This window comes from Pseudophryne corroboree, chromosome 2 (genome assembly GCF_028390025.1).
Source record: "Pseudophryne corroboree isolate aPseCor3 chromosome 2, aPseCor3.hap2, whole genome shotgun sequence".
Taxonomy (NCBI): domain Eukaryota; kingdom Metazoa; phylum Chordata; class Amphibia; order Anura; family Myobatrachidae; genus Pseudophryne; species Pseudophryne corroboree.
The window spans coordinates 199966803-199987541 of record NC_086445.1 but is presented as its reverse complement, the minus strand read 5'-3'; the positions used below and the strand labels follow the sequence as shown (position 1 = coordinate 199987541).

At 46.1% G+C, this 20739-nt stretch overlaps 1 protein-coding gene and 1 long non-coding RNA gene across 2 annotated transcripts in view; one reads left to right on the top strand and one right to left on the bottom strand.

Moving 5' to 3' along the window:
- Nucleotides 1–20739, top strand: part of RAPGEF3 (Rap guanine nucleotide exchange factor 3) — a 369364-nt gene that overhangs the window by 75958 nt on the left and 272667 nt on the right. The gene's annotated exons all lie outside the window — the stretch shown is intronic.
- LOC135008718 (uncharacterized) overlaps nt 1–20739 on the bottom strand; it is a 176696-nt gene that overhangs the window by 74926 nt on the left and 81031 nt on the right. The window contains exon 3 of the long non-coding RNA XR_010208373.1: nt 9799–9911. This is a non-coding gene — a long non-coding RNA (uncharacterized LOC135008718). The remainder of the gene's footprint in view (nt 1–9798; nt 9912–20739) is intronic.

Genomic DNA, 20739 nt, shown 5'->3' with positions numbered 1-20739 from the left:
ACACCACACAGTAGTGCAGCTAATACACATTGCACCAGGTAGAACCTCCTATACACACTGCGACAGGCAGAGCACGTTAGACACTTTGCGACAGGCAGAGCACATTAGACACGGGAACACTACTTGATATGCCCCCCAGCCGTGCCAGCTACACGACATGCCCCCCAGCCATGCCAGGTGCACATGACATGCCCCCCAGCTGTGCCAGGTGCACATGACATGCCCCCCAGCTGTGCCAGGTGCACATGACATGCCCCCCAGCCGTGCCAGATGCACATGACATGCCCCCACAGTGCCAGAAACATAATTGCCCCCACAGTGCCAGATACATAAATGCCCCCCACAGTGCCAGATACATAAATGCCCCCCACAGTGCCAGATACATAAATGCCCCCCACAGTGCCAGATACATAAATGCCCCCCACAGTACCAGATATGCACCCACAGTCCCAGATAGATAAATGACCCCACAGTGCCAGAAATGCCCTCACAGTGCCAGATACATTAATGCCCCCAGGCCCCCACAGTGCCAGAAATGCCCCCACAGTACCGGATAAATGACCCCCACAGTGCCAGATAAATGACCCCCACAGTGCCAGATACATTAATGCCCCCCACAGTGCCACATAAATGACCCCCACAGTGCCACATAAATGACCCCCACAGTGCCACATAAATGACCCCCACAGTGCCAGATACATTAATGCCCCCAGGCCCAGTAATGCCCCCACAGTGCCACATAAATGACCCCCACAGTGCCACATAAACGACCCCCACAGTGCCAGATACATTAATGCCCCCAACAGTGCCACATAAATGACCCCCACAGTGCCAGATACAAATGCCCCCTGGCCCAGTAATGCCCCCACAGTGCCAGATAAATGCCCCCCACAGTGCCAGATACATTAATGCCCCCAGGCCCCCACAGTGCCAGATACATTAATGCCCCCCACAGTCCAGGAATGCCCCCCACAGTGCCAGATAAATGCCCCCACAGTGCCACAGCACATAATATGCCCCCAGTACCTGTTGTGCTTGTGCCGAGGGAGGGGGAGTGCTGTTCGCGCCGCTGTCTGAAGCAGAACTGCGCGCGCTGTGCGGCGCCGGGGTCTGACATCAGACGCCGGCGCCGCATAGCGCGCACAGCTCAATGTACAGGAGGGAGGACAGCACAGCAGGACAGGGCCGGCTCCAGGCTCCGACATGGCGGCGCCAGCGTGCGGCGCCCTTTAAGGGTGGCGCCCTGCGCGGCCGCTCGTGTCGAACATGCCTCGAGCCGGCCCTGCACTTCTGAATAAGGCCCCATGACATCAAATGTTATACTTTTCAGCCTAAGTTTTGTGGGTTTTCTTTACACCCATGGCAGCATTTATTATACCAAATTTAATTAGAGATTGTAAGGTAGAATTTTACCAAAAAGTGTGTTGACTTTATGTAGAATGATCCAGTCATAGAAAAAATGGCTGTCCAATAGGAAGGTGAATCAAAAGGTGAAGCCCAAATCGGCAGATGATGGAGGCGGGGATGATCGATCGGAGGTACATGTGTGGCAGGCCGGTGTGAGAGCACACACAGCGCTCGGCCATAGTAAATGTGTCTGTTATTGCGTGAACACGTCTCTGTTTGAGGAGCTCTTTAATTAAAATGTAAATATTGTATTACCATTATGCCAAGGCAGAAAGGAATATAGGCACAGTACTTTTGTGCTTTCACTGACACGCCCCCACGTCACTGCCATAACACGTCCCCATGTCATTGCCATAACATACCCATTAGATGGCGTTTTTTGGGTTGACTGCAGGGCACCCCCCACACATCAATAACAGCTTAATAGAAGGTTATATAATATTATGGTCATACTCACAATACAGTCTTGACAGTGGTAAAAGGAAAATATTTTAAGAATGTTCCCGGTGTTAGAATTCCAAACACTGACATTCTCTACAATTAAGAGGAGGCTGCTACAACTGCTTTGACTGTAAATCAATTACTATTTAATAGTAACCCTGGAACACCAATAAAGGTAACCATATAAATACATTAGTCTACAAATGGTTATTACTGCCGTGCCATATAATTACAACAATGAATCACCATAAATTCCCTCGTATCTCCAACTGTCTCTCTGTTATCTCCTCCTGGATGTCCCAGCGCTTTCTTAAACTTAACATTTCTAAGACTGAGCTGATCATCTTCCCTCCTTCCCGCATAACCTCACCTCCCACAATTTCATTATCCATTAATGGCACAACTATCTCCTCTAGCCCCCAAGTGCAATGTCTTGGAGTAATTCTTGACTCCTCCCTCTCCTTCAAACCACACATTCAGTACTTCTCACAAACCTGCCATTTCCATCTCAAAAACATCTCCAGGATCAGACCCTTTCTCACCCAGGACGCTACTAAGACCCTCATTCACTCACTGGTCATCTCCAGATTGGACTACTGCAATCTCCTCCTATCTGGCCTCCCTCAAAAATGCCTCTCTCCACTTCAATCTATCCTCAATGCTGCTGCCCATCTCATCTTCCTCACCAAACGTACTACATCCACATCCCCTATCTTGCAGGACCTTCACTGGCTACCCTTCCCATTTGGAATCCAATTCAAGCTTCTCACACTCACCTACAAAGCCCTCACCCACTCTTCTCCCTCTTACATCTCTGATCTTATCTCTCTTTACATTCCCACCTGTCCTCTTCGCTCTGCTAATGCACACCGTCTTTCCTGCCAACTGATTACCTCCTCCCACTCCTACCTACAAGATTCTGCACGTGCTGCTCCCTATCTCTGGAATGCTCTACCTCTCCCCATCCGACTCTCCACCTCTCTACTAGAGATGAGCGGGTTCGGTTCCTCGGAATCCGAACCCGCCCGAACTTCAGGTTTTTTTACACGGGGCCGAGCGACTCGGATCTTCCCGCCTTGCTCGGTTAACCCGAGCGCGCCCGAACGTCATCATCCCGCTGTCGGATTCTCGCGAGGCTCGTATTCTATCGCGAGACTCGGATTCTATATAAGGAGCCGCGCGTCGCCGCCATTTTCACACGTGCATTGAGATTGATAGGGAGAGGACGTGGCTGGCGTCCTCTCCGTTTAGACTAGAGTACTAGAGAGAGACACAAATTTTGGGGAGCATATTATTAGGAGGAGTACTACTTGCTGCTGATAGTGTGACCAGTGACCACCAGTTTAATTAATCCGTTCTCTGCCTGAAAAAAAACGATACACAGTGTGACACAGTCACATACCATATCTGTGCTCAGCCCAGTGTGCTGCATCATATGTAATACTGTATATCATTATCTGACTGTGCTGAGTGCTCACTGCTCACACAGCTTAATTGTGGGGGAGACTGGGGAGCAGTTATAGCAGGAGTACATATTTTAAGTACAGTGCACACTTTTGCTGCCAGAGTGCCACTGCCAGTGTGACTGACCAGTGACCACTGACCACCAGTATTGTGATTGTCTGCTGACCACCAGTATATTGTGATTGTCTGCCTGAAAAAGTTAAACACTCGTCGTGTGGTGTTTTTTTTTATAAACGCATTCTGCAGACAGTGTCCAGCAGGTCCGTCATTACATAATATATACCTGTCCGGCTGCAGTACTAGTGTGATATATATATATTTTTTAATTTTATCTCATTATCATCCAGTCTATATTAGCAGCAGACACAGTACAGTAGTCCACGGCTGTAGCTACCTCTGTGTCGGCAGTCGCTCGTCCATCCATAATTGTATACCACCTACCCGTGGTTTTTTTTTTTCTATCTTCTTGATACTAGTAGCTTACTTTAGGAGTCTGCAGTGCTGAGTCTGACAGACAGTGTCCAGCAGGTCCGTCATTACATAATATATACCTGTCCGGCTGCAGTACTAGTGTGATATATATATATATTTTAATTTTATCTCATTATCATCAAGTCTATATTAGCAGCAGACACAGTACGGTAGTCCACGGCTGTAGCTACCTCTGTGTCGGCAGTCGCTCGTCCATCCATAATTGTATACCACCTACCCGTGGTTTTTTTTTTTTCTATCTTCTTGATACTAGTAGCTTACTTTAGGAGTCTGCAGTGCTGAGTCTGACAGACAGTGTCCAGCAGGTCCGTCATTACATAATATATACCTGTCCGGCTGCAGTACTAGTGTGATATATATATATATTTTAATTTTATCTCATTATCATCCAGTCTATATTAGCAGCAGACACAGTACGGTAGTCCACGGCTGTAGCTACCTCTGTGTCGGCAGTCGCTCGTCCATCCATAATTGTATACCACCTACCCGTGTTTTTTTTTTTTTTTCTATCTTCTTGATACTAGTAGCTTACTTTAGGAGTCTGCAGTGCTGACAGACAGTGTCCAGCAGGTCCGTCATTACATAATATATACCTGTCCGGCTGCAGTACTAGTGTGATATATATATATATATTTTAATTTTATCTCATTATCATCCAGTCTATATTAGCAGCAGACACAGTACGGTAGTCCACGGCTGTAGCTACCTCTGTGTCGGCAGTCGCTGGTCCATCCATAATTGTATACCACCTACCCGTGGTTTTTTTTTCTATCTTCTTGATACTAGTAGCTTACTTTAGGAGTCTGCAGTGCTGACAGACAGTGTCCAGCAGGTCCGTCATTACATAATATATATATACCTGTCCGGCTGCAGTACTAGTGTGATATATATATATATTTTATTTTTATCTCATTATCATCCAGTCTATATTAGCAGCAGACACAGTACGGTAGTCCACGGCTGTAGCTACCTCTGTGTCGGCAGTCGCTGGTCCATCCATAATTGTATACCACCTACCCGTGGTTTTTTTTTCTATCTTCTTGATACTAGTAGCTTACTTTAGGAGTCTGCAGTGCTGACAGACAGTGTCCAGCAGGTCCGTCATTACATAATATATATATACCTGTCCGGCTGCAGTACTAGTGTGATATATATATATATTTTATTTTTATCTCATTATCATCCAGTCTATATTAGCAGCAGACACAGTACGGTAGTCCACGGCTGTAGCTACCTCTGTGTCGGCAGTCGCTCGTCCATCCATAAGTATACTAGTATCCATCCATCTCCATTGTTTACCTGAGGTGCCTTTTAGTTGTGCCTATTAAAATATGGAGAACAAAAATGTTGAGGTTCCAAAAATAGGGAAAGATCAAGATCCACTTCCACCTCGTGCTGAAGCTGCTGCCACTAGTCATGGCCGAGACGATGAAATGCCAGCAACGTCGTCTGCCAAGGCCGATGCCCAATGTCATAGTACAGAGCATGTAAAATCCAAAACACCAAATATCAGTAAAAAAAGGACTCAAAAATCTAAAATAAAATTGTCGGAGGAGAAGCGTAAACTTGCCAATATGCCATTTACCACACGGAGTGGCAAGGAACGGCTGAGGCCCTGGCCTATGTTCATGGCTAGTGGTTCAGCTTCACATGAGGATGGAAGCAAAAATGAAAAGACTCAAGCTGGCAAAAGCACAGCAAAGAACTGTGCGTTCTTCGAAATCCCAAATCCACAAGGAGAGTCCAATTGTGTCGGTTGCGATGCCTGACCTTCCCAACACTGGACGTGAAGAGCATGCGCCTTCCACCATTTGCACGCCCCCTGCAAGTGCTGGAAGGAGCACCCGCAGTCCAGTTCCTGATAGTCAGATTGAAGATTTCAGTGTTGAAGTACACCAGGATGAGGAGGATATGGGTGTTGCTGGCGCTGGGGAGGAAATTGACAAGGAGGATTCTGATGGTGAGGTGGTTTGTTTAAGTCAGGCACCCGGGGAGACACCTGTTGTCCGTGGGAGGAATATGGCCATTGACATGCCTGGTGAAAATACCAAAAAAATCAGCTCTTCGGTGTGGAAGTATTTCACCAGAAATGCGGACAACATTTGTCAAGCCGTGTGTTGCCTTTGTCAAGCTGTAATAAGTAGGGGTAAGGACGTTAACCACCTCGGAACATCCTCCCTTATACGTCACCTGCAGCGCATTTATAATAAGTCAGTGACAAGTTCAAAAACTTTGGGCGACAGCGGAAGCAGTCCACTGACCAGTAAATCCCTTCCTCTTGTAACCAAGCTCACGCAAACCACCCCACCAACTCCCTCAGTGTCAATTTCCTCCTTCCCCAGGAATGCCAATAGTCCTGCAGGCCATGTCACTGGCAATTCTGACGAGTCCTCTCCTGCCTGGGATTCCTCCGATGCATCCTTGCGTGTAACGCCTACTGCTGCTGGCGCTGCTGTTGTTGCTGCTGGGAGTCGATGGTCATCCCAGAGGGGAAGTCGTAAGCCCACTTTTACTACTTCCACCAAGCAATTGACTGTCCAACAGTCCTTTGCGAGGAAGATGAAATATCACAGCAGTCATCCTGTTGCAAAGCGGATAACTGAGGCCTTGACAACTATGTTGGTGTTAGACGTGCGTCCGGTATCCGCCGTTAGTTCACAGGGAACTAGACAATTTCTTGAGGTAGTGTGCCCCCGTTACCAAATACCATCTAGGTTCCACTTCTCTAGGCAGGCGATACCGAGAATGTACACGGACGTCAGAAAAAGACTCACCAGTGTCCTAAAAAATGCAGTTGTACCCAATGTCCACTTAACCACGGACATGTGGACAAGTGGAGCAGGGCAGGGTCAGGACTATATGACTGTGACAGCCCACTGGGTAGATGTATGGACTCCCGCCGCAAGAACAGCAGCGGCGGCACCAGTAGCAGCATCTCGCAAACGCCAACTCTTTCCTAGGCAGGCTACGCTTTGTATCACCGGTTTCCAGAATACGCACACAGCTGAAAACCTCTTACGGCAACTGAGGAAGATCATCGCGGAATGGCTTACCCCAATTGGACTCTCCTGTGGATTTGTGGCATCGGACAACGCCAGCAATATTGTGTGTGCATTAAATATGGGCAAATTCCAGCACGTCCCATGTTTTGCACATACCTTGAATTTGGTGGTGCAGAATTTTTTAAAAAACGAGAGGGGCGTGCAAGAAATGCTGTCGGTGGCCAGAAGAATTGCGGGACACTTTCGGCGTACAGGCACCACGTACAGAAGACTGGAGCACCACCAAAAACGCCTGAACCTGCCCTGCCATCATCTGAAGCAAGAAGTGGTAACGAGGTGGAATTCAACCCTATATATGCTTCAGAGGTTGGAGGAGCAGCAAAAGGCCATTCAAGCCTATACAATTGAGCACGATATAGGAGGTGGAATGCACCTGTCTCAAGCGCAGTGGAGAATGATTTCAACGTTGTGCAAGGTTCTGCAACCTTTTGAACTTGCCACACGTGAAGTCAGTTCAGACACTGCCAGCCTGAGTCAGGTCATTCCCCTCATCAGGCTTTTGCAGAAGAAGCTGGAGACATTGAAGGAGGAGCTAACACAGAGCGATTCCGCTAGGCATGTGGGACTTGTGGATGGAGCCCTTAATTCGCTTAACAAGGATTCACGGGTGGTCAATCTGCTGAAATCAGAGCACTACACTTTGGCCACCGTGCTCGATCCTAGATTTAAAACCTACCTTGGATCTCTCTTTCCGGCACACACAAGTCTGCTGGGGTTCAAAGACCTGCTGGTGAGAAAATTGTCAAGTCAAGCGGAACGCGACCTGTCAACATCTCCTCCTTCACATTCTCCCGCAACTGGGGGTGCGAGGAAAAGGCTCAGAATTCCGAGCCCACCCGCTGGCGGTGATGCAGGGCAGTCTGGAGCGACTGCTGATGCTGACATCTGGTCCGGACTGAAGGACCTGACAACGATTACGGACATGTCGTCTACTGTCACTACATATGATTCTCTCCCCATTGAAAGAATGGTGGAGGATTATATGAGTGACCGCATCCAAGTAGGCACGTCAGACAGTCCGTACTTATACTGGCAGGAAAAAGAGGCAATTTGGAGGCCCTTGCACAAACTGGCTTTATTCTACCTAAGTTGCCCTCCCACAAGTGTGTACTCCGAAAGAGTGTTTAGTGCCGCCACTCACCTTGTCAGCAATCGGCGTACGAGGTTACATCCAGAAAATGTGGAGAAGATGATGTTCATTAAAATTAATTATAATCAATTCCTCCGTGGAGACATTGACCAGCAGCAATTGCCTCCACAAAGTACACAGGGAGCTGAGATGGTGGATTCCAGTGGGGACGAATTGATAATCTGTGAGGAGGGGGATGTACACGGTGATATATCGGAGGGTGATGATGAGGTGGACATCTTGCCTCTGTAGAGCCAGTTTGTGCAAGGAGAGATTAATTGCTTCTTTTTTGGTGGGGGTCCAAACCAACCCGTCATTTCAGTCACAGTCGTGTGGCAGACCCTGTCACTGAAATGATGAGTTGGTTAAAGTGTGCATGTCCTGTTTATACAACAAAAGGGTGGGTGGGAGGGCCCAAGGACAATTCCATCTTGCACCTCTTTTTTCTTTCATTTTTCTTTGCGTCATGTGCTGTTTGGGGAGTATTTTTTTGAAGGGCCATCCTGCGTGACACTGCAGTGCCACTCCTAGATGGGCCAGGTGTTTGTGTCGGCCACTAGGGTCGCTTAGCTTAGTCATCCAGCGACCTCGGTGCAAATTTTATGACTAAAAATAATATTGTGAGGTGTGAGGTGTTCAGAATAGACTGAAAATGAGTGGAAATTATGGTTTTTGAGGTTAATAATACTTTGGGATCAAAATGACCCCCAAATTCTATGATTTAAGCTGTTTTTTAGTGTTTTTTGAAAAAAACACCCGAATCCAAAACACAACCGAATCCGACAAAAAAAATTCGGTGAGGTTTTGCCAAAACGCGGTCGAACCCAAAACACGGCCGCGGAACCGAACCCAAAACCAAAACACAAAACCCGAAAAATTTCAAGTGCACATCTCTACTCTCTACAAAACTTCAAACGGGCTCTCAATACCCACTTCTTCACCAAACCCAGTCAACTGTCCTCCTACCCTCTTGTCTATGCTCACTGTCTACCCCTTCTGTGTCACCCCAGTCTGTTAGCCCCTCACCTTTTAGATTGTAAGCTTGCAAGAGCAGGGACTTCTTTCCTCATGTGCTTTTCCTTTTCTTACTTACACAATCTTATGCCCCTTACTGCATTTGATGGCACCTAACCCCGGGTTTTATTATTATTATTATTATTTATTAACAGTTTCTTATATAGTGCAGCATATTCCGTTGCGCTTTACAATTAGAACTACAGTAATAGAACTAAACTGGGTAAAAACAGACAGACATAGAGGTAGGAAGGCCCTGCTCACAAGCTTACAATCTATAGCTTACTTTTCTATACCTGTCCTATATTGTCTTGAACTGTAAAGGCCCATATAGACGGGCCGATGCGGGAGAGATGTGTGCTGAGCGAACCGCTCAGCACACATCTCTCCCGCCGCTCAGCACAGCGCGATCTGTGCTGAGCGTGCGGGGGGTGACGGGGGCCGCTCATTTCACCCAGCGGGTGAAATGAGCGACCAGCTAGATTGGCCTGCAGCGATAGCGATGTGTGGGGCTGCGCATCACTATCGCTGTAGGGGGTACACACTGAGCGATAATGTTCAAATTCTAAGCAATCTAGTCAGATTGCTTAGAATATCCCTCCGTGAGTACCCCCCTTAAGTGCTGTTTTCTTGTTTGCTAATTTGATTATGTACTGTGTAATTGGCGCTGCGGATCCCTTGTGGCACCATAAAAAAATAGGGTAACAATAATAATAATAATAATAATAATAATAATAATAAATGAAACACTGAACATTACCAAGCTGAGATCACAAGTCATTTACTTACTGTATATGTTTGGTCTGCATTTTGGAATGTGGAGATTCAACCAAAAAGGAGTATCTGTGGATGCGTTCACTTCTAACTGACGTAGCCTGCACTTGCCTGCCCCTGTTCTGCATCTGCAGCATTAACGATACACAAAAATATTATATATGGACATATGCGTTGTAAGTGTGTGCACATGCACAGATCAGAAATGCATAGCATACACACAACAAAATGAACCAACACTATCTGGCAGGGACAAATTGACAGAGGAGGGGGCCTGTGTGCAGACTCCACATGAGCCCCTTCCTCTCTATGGTGCCGTAGACTTACTGCACATGCGCAGGTTTCGGAAACATGGTGCCCGCCATGTTTCAGTGACTAAACACTACTGTGCATTCGCGGCAGCCATTTTTCCAGTGTACTTTTGACGCAGCTGCAGCTCTGACTCAGAACTCTGGAAAGGTAAGTATTTAAACATGGGTGCAGTGTGTTCGGTGTGGGCCACCCTGATCCCAGGGGCCCATGTGCACCACACACACTGCCCCCATTATAGAAATGGCAATGCTATCTGGCCTATTTGTTATATGGTGAAATGCCAGTTTTCATCAGAGAAAAGGACAGGGCTCCTCCCTCTACATCAGTCCCTACCTGCTAGGGAAGTCTATTGCCGGACATTGCCATCAATAGCGCCACCACAGCTCCTCTTCTCATTATCACCACCTCAGGATAGCTATAGCACGGGAGAATACTTGAAGAAAGTCTTTATTTAAATAGAATGGTCCTATTTAATTTATGTTATATATACAGTGGCGTGTTGGGAATGTAATGTGGCCCTGGAACAATTCAGAAAGCAGCCTCACCTAGGCGGGACTAAAGCAACTATAGGTAAGGTCAACACACAAAAGCAACACACTAAAGTAACTATAGGTAGGGTCAACTCTGGGCTTCCAGTTCAAGTGTGTATACATGTAGTGATGAGCGGGTTCGGTTTCTCGGAAACCGAACCCCCCCGAACTTCACGCTTTTTACACGGGTCCGAGGCAGACTCGGATCTTCCCGCCTTGCTCGGTTAACCCGAGCGCGCCCGAACGTCATCATCCCGCTGTCGGATTCTCGCGAGGCTCGGATTCTATCGCGAGACTCAGATTCTATATAAGGAGCCGCGCGTTTCCGCCATTTTCACACGTGCATTGAGATTGATAGGGAGAGGACGTGGCTGGCGTCCTCTCCGTTTAGAATAGAAATAGATAGTGAGAGTGAGACACTTGATTTACTGGAGCTTAGGAGTACTCAGAGAGTGCAGAGTTTACTAGTGACTGACCAGTGACCACCAGTGCAGTTTTATTATTATTTAATATAATCCGTTCTCTGCCTGAAAAAAAACGATACACAGTGACACAGTAACAGTATACCATATCTGTGCTCAGCCTCAGTGTGCTGCATCATCTATGTATATCTGACTGTGCTGAGTGCTCAGTGCTCACACAGCTTAATTGTGGGGGAGACTGGGGAGCAGTAGCAGGAGTACATATTATTTAACAGTGCACACTTTTGCTGCCAGAGTGCCACTGCCAGTGTGACTGACCAGTGACCACTGTCTGACCACCAGTATATTGTGATTGTCTGCCTGAAAAAGTTAAACACTCGTCGTGTGGTGTTTTTATTCTATAAACGCATTCTGCTGACAGTGTCCAGCAGGTCCGTCATTATATAATATATACCTGTCCTGCAGTAGTGATATATATATATTTTTTATATAATTATCATCCAGTCTATACTAGCAGCAGACGCAGTACGGTAGTCCACGGCTGTAGCTACCTCTGTGTCGGCAGTCGCTCGTCCATAATTGTATACCTACCTGTGGTGGTTTTTTTTTTTCTATCTTCTTCATACTAGTAGTTAACTTTAGGAGTCTGCAGTGCTGACAGTGTCCAGCAGGTCCGTCATTATATAATATATACCTGTCCGGCTGCAGTAGTGATATATATATATATTTTTTATATCATTATCATCCAGTCTATATTAGCAGCAGACGCAGTACGGTAGTCCACGGCTGTAGCTACCTCTGTGTCGGCAGTCGCTCGTCCATCCATAATTGTATACCACCTACCTGTTGTGTTTTTTTTTTTCTATCTTCTTGATACTAGTAGCTTACTTTAGGAGTCTGCAGTGCTGACAGTGTCCAGCAGGTCCGTCATTATATAATATATACCTGTCCGGCTGCAGTAGTGATATATATATATTTTTTATATCATTATCATCCAGTCTATATTAGCAGCAGACGCAGTACGGTAGTCCACGGCTGTAGCTACCTCTGTGTCGGCAGTCGCTCGTCCATCCATAATTGTATACCACCTACCTGTTGTGTTTTTTTTTTTCTATCTTCTTGATACTAGTAGCTTACTTTAGGAGTCTGCAGTGCTGACAGTGTCCAGCAGTTCCGTCATTATATAATATATACCTGTCCGGCTGCAGTAGTGATATATATATATTTTTTATATCATTATCATCCAGTCTATATTAGCAGCAGACGCAGTACGGTAGTCCACGGCTGTAGCTACCTCTGTGTCGGCAGTCGCTCGTCCATCCATAATTGTATACCACCTACCTGTGGTGTTTTTTTTTTTCTATCTTCTTGATACTAGTAGCTTACTTTAGGAGTCTGCAGTGCTGACAGTGTCCAGCAGGTCCGTCATTATATAATATATACCTGTCTGGCTGCAGTAGTGATATATATATATATATATATATTTTTAATATCATTATCATCCAGTCTATATTAGCAGCAGACGCAGTACGGTAGTCCACGGCTGTAGCTACCTCTGTGTCGGCAGTCGCTCGTCCATCCATAATTGTATATCACCTACCTGTTGTGTTTTTTTTTTCTATCTTCTTGATACTAGTAGCTTACTTTAGGAGTCTGCAGTGCTGACAGTGTCCAGCAGGTCCGTCATTATATAATATATACCTGTCCGGCTGCAGTAGTGATATATATATATTTTTTATATCATTATCATCCAGTCTATATTAGCAGCAGACGCAGTACGGTAGTCCACGGCTGTAGCTACCTCTGTGTTGGCAGTCGCTCGTCCATCCATAATTGTATACCACCTACCTGCTGTGTTTTTTTTTTCTATCTTCTTGATACTAGTAGCTTACTTTAGGAGTCTGCAGTGCTGACAGTGTCCAGCATGTCCGTCATTATATAATATATACCTGTCCGGCTGCAGTAGTAATATATATATATTTTTTATATCATTATCATCCAGTCTATATTAGCAGCAGACGCAGTACGGTAGTCCACGGCTGTAGCTACCTCTGTGTCGGCAGTCGCTCGTCCATCCATAATTGTATACCACCTACCTGTGGTGTTTTTTTTTCTTCTATCTTCTTGATACTAGTAGCTTACTTTAGGAGTCTGCAGTGCTGACAGTGTCCAGCAGGACCGTCATTATATAATATATACCTGTCCGGCTGCAGTAGTGATATATATATATTTTTTATATCATTATCATCCAGTCTATATTAGCAGCAGACGCAGTACGGTAGTCCACGGCTGTAGCTACCTCTGTGTTGGCAGTCGCTCGTCCATCCATAATTGTATACCACCTACCTGTTGTGTTTTTTTTTTCTATCTTCTTGATACTAGTAGCTTACTTTAGGAGTCTGCAGTGCTGACAGTGTCCAGCAGGTCCGTCATTATATAATATATACCTGTCCGGCTGCAGTAGTGATATATATATATTTTTTATATCATTATCATCCAGTCTATATTAGCAGCAGACGCAGTACGGTAGTCCACGGCTGTAGCTACCTCTGTGTCGGCAGTCGCTCGTCCATCCATAAGTATACTAGTATCCATCCATCTCCATTGTTTACCTGAGGTGCCTTTTAGTTGTGCCTATTAAAATATGGAGAACAAAAATGTTGAGGTTCCAAAAATAGGGAAAGATCAAGATCGACTTCCACCTCGTGCTGAAGCTGCTGCCACTAGTCATGGCCGAGACGATGAAATGCCAGCAACGTCGTCTGCCAAGGCCGATGCCCAATGTCATAGTACAGAGCATGTAAAATCCAAAACACCAAATATCAGTAAAAAAAAGGACTCAAAAATCTAAAATAAAATCGTCGGAGGAGAAGCGTAAACTTGCCAAAATGCCATTTACCACACGGAGTGGCAAGGAACGGCTGAAGCCCTGGCCTATGTTCATGGCTAGTGGTTCAGCTTCACATGAGGATGGAAGCACTCAGCCTCTCGCTAGAAAAATGAAAAGACTCAAGCTGGCAAAAGCACAGCAAAGAACTGTGCGTTCTTCGAAATCACAAATCCACAAGGAGAGTCCAATTGTGTCGTTTGCGATGCCTGACCTTCCCAACACTGGACGTGAAGAGCATGCGCCTTCCACCATTTGCACGCCCCCTGCAAGTGCTGGAAGGAGCACCCGCAGTCCAGTTCCTGATAGTCAGATTGAAGATGTCAGTGTTGAAGTACACCAGGATGAGGAGGATATGGGTGTTGCTGGCGCTGGGGAGGAAATTGACCAGGAGGATTCTGATGGTGAGGTGGTTTGTTTAAGTCAGGCACCCGGGGAGACACCTGTTGTCCGTGGGAGGAATAGGGCCATTGACATGCCTGGTGAAAATACCAAAAAAATCAGCTCTTCGGTGTGGAAGTATTTCAACAGAAATGCGGACAACATTTGTCAAGCCGTGTGTTGCCTTTGTCAAGCTGTAATAAGTAGGGGTAAGGACGTTAACCACCTCGGAACATCCTCCCTTATACGTCACCTGCAGCGCATTCATCATAAGTCAGTGACAAGTTCAAAAACTTAGGTCGACAGCGGAAGCAGTCCACTGACCAGTAAATCCCTTCCTCTTGTAACCAAGCTCACGCAAACCAACCCACCAACTCCCTCAGTGTCAATTTCCTCCTTCCCCAGGAATGCCAATAGTCCTGCAGGCCATGTCACTGGCAATTCTGACGAGTCCTCTCCTGCCTGGGATTCCTCCGATGCATCCTTGCGTGTAACGCCTACTGCTGCTGGCGCTGCTGTTGTTGCTGCTGGGAGTCGATGGTCATCCCAGAGGAGAAGTCGTACTCGTAAGACCACTTTTACTACTTCCACCAAGCAATTGACTGTCCAACAGTCCTTTGCGAGGAAGATGAAATATCACAGCAGTCATCCTGCTGCAAAGCGGATAACTGAGGCCTTGGCATCCTGGGCGGTGAGAAACGTGGTTCCGGTATCCATCATTACTGCAGAGCCAACTAGAGACTTGTTGGAGGTACTGTGTCCCCGGTACCAAATACCATCTAGGTTCCATTTCTCTAGGCAGGCGATACCGAAAATGTACACAGACCTCAGAAAAAGACTCACCAGTGTCCTAAAAAATGCAGTTGTACCCAATGTCCACTTAACCACGGACATGTGGACAAGTGGAGCAGGGCAGGCTCAGGACTATATGACTGTGACAGCCCACTGGGTAGATGTATGGACTCCCGCCGCAAGAACAGCAGCGGCGGCACCAGTAGCAGCATCTTGCAAACGCCAACTCTTTCCTAGGCAGGCTACGCTTTGTATCACCGCTTTCCAGAATACGCACACAGCTAAAAACCTCTTACGGCGACTGAGGAAGATCATCGCAGAATGGCTTACCCCAATTGGACTCTCCTGTGGATTTGTGGCATCGGACAACGCCAGCAATATTGTGTGTGCATTAAATCTGGGCAAATTCCAGCACGTCCCATGTTTTGCACATACCTTGAATTTGGTGGTGCAGAATTATTTAAAAAACGAGAGGGGCGTGCAAGAGATGCTGTCGGTGGCCAGAAGAATTGCGGGACACTTTCGGCGTACAGGCACCACGTACAGAAGACTGGAGCACCACCAAAAACGCCTGAACCTGCCCTGCCATCATCTGAAGCAAGAAGTGGTAACGAGGTGGAATTCAACCCTCTATATGCTTCAGAGGTTGGAGGAGCAGCAAAAGGCCATTCAAGCCTATACAACTGAGCACGATATAGGAGGTGGAATGCACCTGTCTCAAGCGCAGTGGAGAATGATTTCAACGTTGTGCAAGGTTCTGCAACCTTTTGAACTTGCCACACGTGAAGTCAGTTCAGACACTGCCAGCCTGAGTCAGGTCATTCCCCTCATCAGGCTTTTGCAGAAGAAGCTGGAGACATTGAAGGAGGAGCTAACACAGAGCGATTCCGCTAGGCATGTGGGACTTGTGGATGGAGCCCTTAATTCGCTTAACAAGGATTCACGGGTGGTCAATCTGTTGAAATCAGAGCACTACATTTTGGCCACCGTGCTCGATCCTAGATTTAAAACCTACCTTGGATCTCTCTCTCCGGCAGACACAAGTCTGCTGGGGTTCAAAGAACTGCTGGTGACAAAATTGTCAAGTCAAGCGGAACGCGACCTGTCAACATCTCCTCCTTCACATTCTCCCGCAACTGGGGGTGCGAGGAAAAGGCTCAGAATTCCGAGCCCACCCGCTGGCGGTGATGCAGGGCAGTCTGGAGCGACTGCTGATGCTGACATCTGGTCCGGACTGAAGGACCTGACAACGATTACGGACATGTCGTCTACTGTCACTGCATATGATTCTCTCCCCATTGAAAGAATGGTGGAGGATTATATGAGTGACCGCATCCAAGTAGGCACGTCAGACAGTCCGTACTTATACTAGCAGGAAAAAGAGGCAATTTGGAGGCCCTTGCACAAACTGGCTTTATTCTACCTAAGTTGCCCTCCCACAAGTGTGTACTCCGAAAGAGTGTTTAGTGCCGCCACTCACCTTGTCAGCAATCGGCGTACGAGGTTACATCCAGAAAATGTGGAGAAGATGATGTTCATTAAAATTAATTATAATCAATTCCTCCGTGGAGACATTGACCAGCAGCAATTGCCTCCACAAAGTACACAGGGAGCTGAGATGGTGGATTCCAGTGGGGACGAATTGATAATCTGTGAGGAGGGGGATGTACACGGTGATATATCGGAGGGTGATGATGAGGTGGACATCTTGCCTCTGTAGAGCCAGTTTGTGCAAGGAGAGATTAATTGCTTCTTTTTTGGTGGGGGTCCAAACCAACCCGTCATTTCAGTCACAGTCGTGTGGCAGACCCTGTCACTGAAATGATGAGTTGGTTAAAGTGTGCATGTCCTGTTTATACAACAAAAGGGTGGGTGGGAGGGCCCAAGGACAATTCCATCTTGCACCTCTTTTTTCTTTCATTTTTCTTTGCGTCATGTGCTGTTTGCGGAGTAGTTTTAGAAAGGGCCATCCTGCGTGACACTGCAGTGCCACTCCTAGATGGGCCAGGTGTTTGTGTCGGCCACTTGGGTCGCTTATCTTAGTCACACAGCTACCTCATTGCGCCTCTTTTTTTCTTTGCGTCATGTGCTGTTTGGGGGGTGTTTTTTAGAGATGAGCGGGTTCGGTTTCTTTGAATCCGAACCCGCACGAACTTCACTTTTTTTTCCACGGGTCCGAGCGACTCGGATCTTCCCGCCTTGCTCGGTTAACCCGAGCGCGCCCGAACGTCATCATGACGCTGTCGGATTCTCGCGAGGCTCGGATTCTATCGCGAGACTCGGATTCTATATAAGGAGCCGCGCGTCGCCGCCATTTTCACTCGTGCATTGAGATTGATAGGGAGAGGACGTGTCTGGCGTCCTCTCCATTAGAATAGAGATAGATAGATTAGATAGAGAGAGATTGTGCAGAGTCGCAGACAGAGTTAGTTTACCACAGTCAGTGACCAGTGCAGTTGCTAGTTAACTTTTATTTAATATAATATATCCGTTCAGTTCTCTCTGCTATATCCGTTCTCTGCCTGAAAAAAAAAACGATACACAGCACAGTCAGTCACACAGTGTGACTCAGTCTGTGTGCACTCAGCTCAGCCCAGTGTGCTGCACAGTCATCAATGTATAAATTAAAAGCTTATAATTAATTGTGGGGGAGACTGGGGAGCACTGCAGGTTGTTAGCAGGAGCCAGGAGTACAATTATATTAATTAACAGTGCACACTTTTGCTGCAGGAGTGGTGACCAGTGCCTGACCACCAGTATAGTATTGTTGTATACTACTAATATCTCTTTAAATATCAACCAGTCTATATTAGCAGCAGACACAGTACAGTGCGGTAGTTCACGGCTGTGGCTACCTCTGTGTCGGCACACGGCAGGCAGTCCGTCCGACCAGAATTGTATTATTTATTATTATATACCTACCACCTAACCGTGGTTTTTTTTTCATTCTTTATACCGTCATAGTGTCATCCTAATTGTTACGAGTATACTACTATCTCTTTATCAACCAGTGTACAGTGCGGTAGTTCACGGCTGTGGCTACCTCTGTGTCGGCACACGGCAGGCAGTCCGTCCGACCAGAATTGTATTATTTATTATTATATACCTACCACCTAACCGTGGTTTTTTTTTCATTCTTTATACCGTCATAGTGTCATCCTAATTGTTACGAGTATACTACTATCTCTTTATCAACCAGTGTACAGTGCGGTAGTTCACGGCTGTGGCTACCTCTGTGTCGGCACACGGCAGGCAGTCCGTCCGACCAGAATTGTATTATTTATTATTATATACCTACCACCTAACCGTGGTTTTTTTTTCATTCTTTATACCGTCATAGTGTCATCCTAATTGTTACGAGTATACTACTATCTCTTTATCAACCAGTGTACAGTGCGGTAGTTCACGGCTGTGGCTACCTCTGTGTCGGCACACGGCAGGCAGTCCGTCCGACCAGAATTGTATTATTTATTATTATATACCTACCACCTAACCGTGGTTTTTTTTTCATTCTTTATACCGTCATAGTGTCATCCTAATTGTTACGAGTATACTACTATCTCTTTATCAACCAGTGTACAGTGCGGTAGTTCACGGCTGTGGCTACCTCTGTGTCGGCACACGGCAGGCAGTCCGTCCGACCAGAATTGTATTATTTATTATTATATACCTACCACCTAACCGTGGTTTTTTTTTCATTCTTTATACCGTCATAGTGTCATCCTAATTGTTACGAGTATACTACTATCTCTTTATCAACCAGTGTACAGTGCGGTAGTTCACGGCTGTGGCTACCTCTGTGTCGGCAGTCGGCAGGCAGTCCGTCCATCCATAATTGTATTATTATTATAATATATACCACCTAACCGTGGTTTTTTTTTCATTCTTTATACCGTCGTCATAGTGTCATACTAGTTGTTACGAGTATACTACTATCTCTTTATCAACCAGTGTACAGTGCGGTAGTTCACGGCTGTGGCTACCTCTGTGTCGGCAGTCGGCAGGCAGTCCGTCCATCCATAATTGTATTATTATTATTATAATATATACCACCTAACCGTGGTTTTTTTTTCATTCTTTATACCGTCGTCATAGTGTCATACTAGTTGTTACGAGTATACTACTATCTCTTTATCAACCAGTGTACAGTGCGGTAGTTCACGGCTGTGGCTACCTCTGTGTCGGCAGTCGGCAGGCAGTCCGTCCATCCATAATTGTATTATTATTATAATATATACCACCTAACCGTGGTTTTTTTTGCATTCTTTATACCGTCGTCATAGTGTCATACTAGTTGTTACGAGTATACTACTATCTCTTTATCAACCAGTGTACAGTGCGGTAGTTCACGGCTGTGGCTACCTCTGTGTCGGCAGTCGGCAGGCAGTCCGTCCATCCATAATTGTATTATTATTATAATATATACCACCTAACCGTGGTTTTTTTTCCATTCTTTATACCGTCGTCATAGTGTCATACTAGTTGTTACGAGTATACTACTATCTCTTTATCAACCAGTGTACAGTGCGGTAGTTCACGGCTGTGGCTACCTCTGTGTCGGCAGTCGGCAGGCAGTCCGTCCATCCATAATTGTATTATTATTATAATATATACCACCTAACCGTGGTTTTTTTTCCATTCTTTATACCGTCGTCATAGTGTCATACTAGTTGTTACGAGTATACTACTATCTCTTTATCAACCAGTGTACAGTGCGGTAGTTCACGGCTGTGGCTACCTCTGTGTCGGCAGTCGGCAGGCAGTCCGTCCATCCATAATTGTATTATTATTACAATATATACCACCTAACCGTGGTTTTTTTTGCATTCTTTATACCGTCGTCATAGTGTCATACTAGTTGTTACGAGTATACTACTATCTCTTTATCAACCAGTGTACAGTGCGGTAGTTCACGGCTGTGGCTACCTCTGTGTCGGCAGTCGGCAGGCAGTCCGTCCATCCATAATTGTATTATTATTATAATATATACCACCTAACCGTGGTTTTTTTTCCATTCTTTATACCGTCGTCATAGTGTCATACTAGTTGTTACGAGTATACTACTATCTCTTTATCAACCAGTGTACAGTGCGGTAGTTCACGGCTGTGGCTACCTCTGTGTCGGCAGTCGGCAGGCAGTCCGTCCATCCATAATTGTATTATTATTATAATATATACCACCTAACCGTGGTTTTTTTATACCACCTAACCGTGGCAGTCCGTCCATAATTGTATACTAGTAAACTATCCAATCCATCCATCTCCATTGTTTACCTGAGGTGCCTTTTAGTTCTGCCTATAAAATATGGAGAACAAAAAAGTTGAGGTTCCAAAATTAGGGAAAGATCAAGATCCACTTCCACCTCGTGCTGAAGCTGCTGCCACTAGTCATGGCCGAGACGATGAAATGCCAGCAACGTCGTCTGCCAAGGCCGATGCCCAATGTCATAGTACAGAGCATGTCAAATCCAAAACACCAAATATCAGAAAAAAAAGGACTCCAAAACCTAAAATAAAATTGTCGGAGGAGAAGCGTAAACTTGCCAATATGCCATTTACCACACGGAGTGGCAAGGAACGGCTGAGGCCCTGGCCTATGTTCATGGCTAGTGGTTCAGCTTCACATGAGGAT